Source organism: Sparassis crispa (assembly GCF_003851025.1).
Source record: "Sparassis crispa DNA, contig_000030F, whole genome shotgun sequence".
Taxonomy (NCBI): domain Eukaryota; kingdom Fungi; phylum Basidiomycota; class Agaricomycetes; order Polyporales; family Sparassidaceae; genus Sparassis; species Sparassis crispa.
In genome coordinates this window covers 5,634-12,817 of record NW_020939777.1, presented here as the reverse complement: position 1 = coordinate 12,817, position 7,184 = coordinate 5,634, and the positions used below count along the sequence as shown (strand labels likewise).

The following is a 7,184-nucleotide window of genomic DNA, read 5'->3' as shown; positions in this document are numbered from 1 at the left end:
TATTTGGATCCTTTGTAGTTATAGAAGGTAAAGATTTTGTAGAGCGATCGACTGTTTTCTCTCGATTGTTTTTGATTGAAGATAAATAAAACATCTTTTGATAATCTGGAGCTCCTACTTGAACTGGTAATAAATAGTTCATTTACACATAATCTTTCGAGTATGATTGGACTATATCTTCAGGTTAAATAACCGCGTTACGTATAGTCTCTGAGGATCCTACAATAATTTATCCTTTACGACGTACGGATATTATTAAATAATCTTACTTACGCTTATTCGCATACTACGTTGCTTAATAGTAAGTATTATTATTTAATACAAAGCATTATTATATACAATATTTTAAGTATGCGTTTTATTATAAGCAGCATATGTTAATAAGGATTTTATTTTGGTTTCCTGCGGATTGTCCATTTTTATAAGTAGATTATTCCCCTTAATGTTTAAGACTACTGTACTCTTGTGTATCACCCATAGGCGCTTAGGCGACGGTGTGATCAAGTTTTCAGTATGTTCTATAAGTGGACTTTAGGATTTTCCCGCAAATAGTAACGTAATAAGGCTGACTTCACAGTCAACCACGGCAACTTTTATTTTATTAAATAACAATTTTTAAGATGATTCCAATTGTAAGTAGTTCGAGTGGCATTAAAATTGTTTCTAATATTTAAGGCTTCTTCTAAATAAGTAGTAGTTCTTGAATGAGCTTTTTGTAATTCTAGAACATAAGCCCAAGCTTTATAATCTAAAAATTTAGAAGAAAGAAGTGGAAATTGTGAAAAGTACTCAATAATTTTATTAAGACTCATTTGATTATGAGCCATCACAATAAAGCTATAATATTGTTTTTCACCTATGATTCTACTTCGACTTAGTACATTTGAACCTAAAAAAGTGGCCACTTTAGACATTATAGAAAAGAAACTAACTTGGTCTTCTTCATTATTTAATCTATGATAAGTTTGTCTTATTTCTAAACGGTAAAATAATTGGACTCTTATTGAATTCTTATTAGATCTTTTATGAATATTAATAGAAAATTTAGAATCGGCATCTGAAAATCCAGAAAGCCAAGGATTACTATCTATAGCTGAATTATCCATAGCCTTAACTTCAAGCGAATTAATTTTAGATAAGATATTTTTTGTGCTAGGAAGTTTGCTGTTTTGATTATTAGCTATGTATTCATTAAACCAATAAATAGTTCGCTTTAAAGCCTCTATTTTAGGTGTTCGCATATAACCATTAATAAGAGTTACAATAGTATAAACACCAATAAGATCTTGAATTTGCCATAGAACATAACCTCTATCAGCTTTTATTAGAACACGTCCACATTTAGTTATTGATTGTAGAAAATCAGCTAAAGGTAGATCGGCCTTCTTAAAAACAATAATAATCATAGGCGAATATTTTTTTGCTGTGGATTTTTTATCGTGTACAGCAAATGTTCCATCACCTTCAATTAAACCAGCTAAATAAGAACATAATTGTGAATTAGATTTAATATCAGTTACGAGAGAAGAATCCTCTTTTAGCTTTTGATTAGAAAGATCTAAACTTGAACAATTGGAGGAGTTAGAAATGTTATTAAGAAATAAAATAGAACTTTTGTTACCAAAACCTCCTAATAAAGCAGGCATACTTTTTCCCTAAAATTTCTAATAGGGTAGGACTATATCTTTATCCTTTTCAGATTTAACGTTATATTTAAAGGATATCTTGCGTATAGTCTCTGAGGATCCTACTCAGTCATACATGTAGAATTCTTATTGTATTTAATCGTCTCTATACCCTTTAAATTAATAATAATCTTAACACCTTAAAAAAATTATATATATAATTATACATATCTAATAAATATATTATTTATATTTTAAGCAAGTATATTATTTTTATTATTTAAAGACAAAGAGATGCGAATATTATTTCTTCTACTAATATATGCTTTTGGTTTCCTGCTGATTGCCCAATTTTTACTATGTCACTGTTTCCTACCTTTAAGTAGATCTAGTTAGTAAAACTCTAAGGGGTTTCCAGCACACAGCAAGAAGAAAGATAAATATTACTATATATCCCGGCCATGCCTTTGCTTATTAAAACTAGTTTAAACTAATAAACTAATGTTATGTTATTCTCATTAAACTAAAAATAAATTATTATATGATTAGTATGAGTAATTAAATAATAATTGCTGCGCAGCATTAAATGATAATATTTAAAACATCTTATTATTAACTAAAGATTATAATTTAATGAGGTAATATTATATGTTATTAACTACTTATTTTGAGCATATATTAATAAATATTACTACTTTATTATTTATATTAATATTCATTATTATATGATATTTTATGCAATTATTATTAGAGACTCAATTAGAGTGAATTTCCATTGATTCCTATATAAACCTTTAGATTGACATTTGCCATAAGATCTAATTGTTCATTTATCTCCTTTTAATAGTCGAGCTAATTCACCGATACTTGAAAAAGTACGAGTTAATTCAGGTTTAAGTATATTTTCAGCTAAAATACTCTTGCTTGCTTCGAACCATTTCCATTTACGATACTAATTTATCTGAAGTAATTATTGTTTCATAAGGGAATTCTGAAATAATATCTAGAGAGAAGCGCTGGCTGGAGAGCCGAAGGAGCCGAAGCATGCAAATATAAATTTCCATTTACGAGCCAAACAATTATTTAATAGGCGCTGGCGCGATAATATGCGCCCGCGTATAACCATTGTTTAGAATAAGATAAAAAGATTAATGATTTGGTAAGATTAACATAAACGTAGATAGGTGTTCCACAGAACTTACGAAGAATAGTTCGTGCTTCTTGACGTGTGTGATAAACATTAAATCCACCTGCTTCTAAATCTACATTTAAACTAGGAAAAAGTAAATCAATGAAATATTGTAGCAATTATCTGCAAGTCCTTCGGCGCCTTCGGCGCCTTCGGCGCCTTCGGGGGGCTAGCTTGCATGCTTCGCCGGGCTGTTGAATCCACAATAAAAAGAGTAAGTTTAACATTTTTAAAACCCGGAAATATCGAAGAACTCAACGATTAGATTTAGACAAAATAGAAGGCATAAAATAAGAACACACTCTATTATATAAATTAATAGAACTACCTACATATATCGCTCTCTGCTGCGCGAGCGCCTAGCTTTATTGTCATCTGTCTCAAAAAGGTAAACACCTCTAGCACCTTTAGCTACTTCAGCTATTTTTAAGCGGTTATTAAAGGGATCTAGAATAACAACTTTATAATAAGGCGCCGAGTATTATTAGAATTATTCTTTCTTATTTTCTAAATTGGTATTTTTCGCCGACAAACCAGATGTAGTAGAAAAGCTTTTTAAACTAAGCCAATGTTTTATATTTAGGCGCTGGCTGTTAGCGATATAAATAACATAACTTAAGTTTTCTTTAGTGACTGTTTTAGTTGAGCACGGACCATAAAGAAAATCATGATAAATGCGTGTGCAGTTATTATTACATTAAATAATTGGTGATCTCCTTGTAAAATTTGAACACCTGGACTTGATAACTCTAATCTAATTAATACAGAAAATGCTGTTCCAATCATTCCAGCAAATACTGCAAAAACTAAATAAAGAGTACCTATCTCTTTAGCATTAGTAGAAGATAGCCAGGAATTCATAAAATTAAAAAAAAATACTTATTATTAAAAAATGAACTAACTAACTATCAACTAATTCCTATTAAGCTCATTATTATTTTGTTATACCAACTATGGCATATTTAAATGTTACTCCACTAATTATCTTTATATATAATATATATTATATAATTATTTACTATTTTTTATTAGATATTTATATATATATCTTTATATATTTATATGATTGATCTTTATCAGAATTGAACTGATACTAGCTGCTTGAAGGGTAGCTGTACAACCTTTATACTAAAAGACCTCAAATTTAGGCGCTAGCGCGAGAAAAAGATTGAATTTTTTTTTTATAAATTTTATATTAATTACCTTATTATATTCTTTTTTTAACAATTATTGTCTTAAAATAATAATAATCTTACATTATTAAATAATAATATTTAATATTATATTATTATATCGCTGGCTGTTAGCCAGCGCCTGTACGTATTTAATACAAGAATATATTATAATTATTATTTTAAGGGACAGTTTATATAAAAATTTAATCACTTATTTCTAAATTATTATATAATAGTATTAGTAAGTACAATTATTATTAAATTAAAATGACTATACAAAGTACGTAATTTAATACAAGATAATAATTATTATTTAATACAATATAAGTTTAATAAGTTTTTTTTTACAAATTAAATTCCTCTTTAAATATAAAGCTATTATAATTTACAAAATATAAATTTATAAATTAATAGTACTAAAAAAAAAGAAAGAATTATTTTTAATATGAAATTTAAATAATAAAAACTATTTATTAAAAATTTTTATAATTAAAATAAATTATTTTTTTTTAGCGACACTAGGAATCGAACCTAATCCAACAGGCCATGAAACTGGTATGCAGCCTTTACACCATCTCGCTTCAAAGGATACACTATCATTGTAACACGGATACGAACAAAGAGACTCGAACTCTTAAGGAATTACTTCCACTCCTGCTTAAGAGGAGATTGTTTACCAAATTTCAACACATTCGCTTTTATTAATTGTATAATATTTCGGCGTGAATTGAAGTGATACTAAATTTGTTTTTATATACTCTTTTAGAGTTCAATAAACTATAAAATGTTGATTATGAAATGTTAAGAGTTTTTTTTACGAGCCAAACAGAGAGTTTATCAAAAGTATAAAAGAGTTCCCCATTATGAGATCTTACAGGCGCTCGCTGGCGCCAGCGCAGCAGAGAGCGATATAAAATAGTTTCTCATTGTTTAATTTTCTATTTTTTTTACTAGTTCTCTAGTATAATCTTGACTAAAATAAAAAGGACTTTTACCACTTTCTAGCTTATAAATAGGAGTAAATGATAATTGTATTTTATTGGGACTGATATATCTTATTTCATTACTATAGCGAAGAGCTCCAGTTTTAAAATTATTAGAGTATCTTCTATGATTCATGTTTGAAAACAAAACTTCAGCTATTATGCAGATGAATAATACCAGTTTTGTTTAATTTCAGAACAATAAACCAAGATAAAAAATCCTCTTTCTTGTAATAAAAGCGTTAATGTAGCTGTCTAAAAAAAGGGCGCCAGCAAATAAAAAATCTATATTTAACCAGGTTAACACAATACAATTTGTTTTAGCATTAAACCATTTATTAGATTTTTTTTTATTAATAACTTCAGTAGTAGGTTAGTATAATTTAGGTAAATTAATAAAAAAAATTTTTTTTTTCTAATGCTTGTAAGACTAAAAAACTACTGTATTTTTGAGTGAGATTAAATACAGCTTTCGGGACCGAAGAAAATTGCTTTATAAACCCAACTACCCATTGAGGGTAGGCTGGCTGCGCAGCGATATAGAGATAGTTCTTGTTTAAATTAGGCTTGTTTCTATTATTGGATTTAACTGTTCTAGGGTCGTAACTGCTAGAGCGAGAGGAAGGAGAAATAGCATTTAATTTAAAGTCGGGAAATGGCGAGGAGGGTCGTAACTGCTAGAGCGAGAGACATGAGGTAAAAGTCTACCTTTGTTCATACCTTTTTTCGAGTCTTTCTTTAATTATCTCAGCATTACGAATTTAACTTCTTTTAGACATTATGCGCATACCGCCTTTCCTAAAATCTAAAAAGTCTAACCATTTATTTGTATCAAATCTAGTCTCAGCCGTGTATTATTCGAGCGCTCCACAGAGAACTCAACAGTATCATCATGGCTATAAATATACCCTACTCCTAGTTTCTCTTTGATAATTTCTAACGCTCGAGTGTAATTTAATACCATATTTAAAAGTTAAAGAATTAAATGCTGGCTTGAGAGCCGAAGGAGCCTGCGCCTTTTTTTAAGAAACAACCTTCACCGTCTGTGCGGTAGCGACCCCTACTAACCAATATTTAAATTCTTCTATTTTCTGTGAATTTAAAACTGGTAAAATACTTAGGCGCCTCTGTATCTATAGAGATAGAAAAAGGAGAAAGCATAAAAAGAGATAGAATAAAAAAAAAGAATATAGATAAAAGATAAGAATAATTTTTCATGTTAGTTTTACGTGATATTCTTCGCCAGTAATTATTTTTTTTTATAACCGTTATTAATTAACCAAGTGTATTTTTATACTTCTCGTAGCCGGAGCGCCTTAACGCCTTAAATTGTTATTGGTTAGAATGTAGTATCTACCGTTACTGTAAAAACTTATTTCTTTAATATCTACATTAATATCTGATAGTTTTCTAATATAATTTGCATTATTAGTATAAAATATACTATTTAAACTACTAAATATTTTAGTGAATACTATTAAAAATTTTTTATTGTTATAATTTTTTTATTGAGGTTAATCAAACTTGAACTGATTACTTGTATAACACAATGTTATAACAAATTTAACTATAACCTAATGTATTCTATTAATATTTAATATACTTAATTAGTTGGAAGTTTTTTCTACATTTCTACAAAAACGTATTTTTTTTAGAGTATTAACAAAAATAATACCACAAATCTTTTTATAAACATAGACTTTAAGATTGGATAAAATATTGGGTCATTTTTATACTATATCGCGCTAGCGCCTATTGGTGGTTAAATAGGGAGTGTTAATATTCTATAAAGATTACCAGAAAAAAACCTTTAGGCGTTAAGGCGTTAGCTGGCTACGCAACGAGACGAGAAATGATATTAATAATATATCTATAAGGTTTACCGGTTAATGTTTTTAAAGATTTATTTAAAATATTAAGTGTGCTATAGAGATTGACTATTTGTTACTGGCGACAATTTCTGTAACACTATCATCCAGCTCCCAGCTCCCAGCTACCCAGCTACCCAGCACCCAGCACCCAGCACCCAGCACCCAGCTACGCTGTCGCTGTCGCTGTCGCTGTCGCTGTCGCTGTCGCTGTCGAGGACGAGGAGATGCCGGAACACTCAATCTTAAAATGACAACTTACGGGTAGTGTATAGATAGTTTATCGCCTAGCCTATCCAGAATACAATTAAAAATAATTTTAGTGATATAGAAAGAATAACGTC

General features: G+C 29.2%; 1 non-coding gene across 1 annotated transcript, besides 2 other annotated features; it reads right to left on the bottom strand.

Annotated features, from left to right (window-relative positions):
• Window positions 1–3,881: 3,881 nt before the first annotated feature.
• Window positions 3,882–3,952: a sequence feature (amino acid sequence was deduced to be 'Pseudo' by tRNAscan analysis;~tRNA-OTHER).
• A 547-nt stretch (window positions 3,953–4,499) lies between these two features.
• On the bottom strand, window positions 4,500–4,570 carry SCP_t3100020. The gene has a single exon. It is a non-coding gene; the product is annotated as a tRNA-Met (tRNA).
• A 30-nt stretch (window positions 4,571–4,600) lies between these two features.
• Window positions 4,601–4,685: a sequence feature (amino acid sequence was deduced to be 'Pseudo' by tRNAscan analysis;~tRNA-OTHER).
• Between the last annotated feature and the right edge of the window lie 2,499 nt (window positions 4,686–7,184).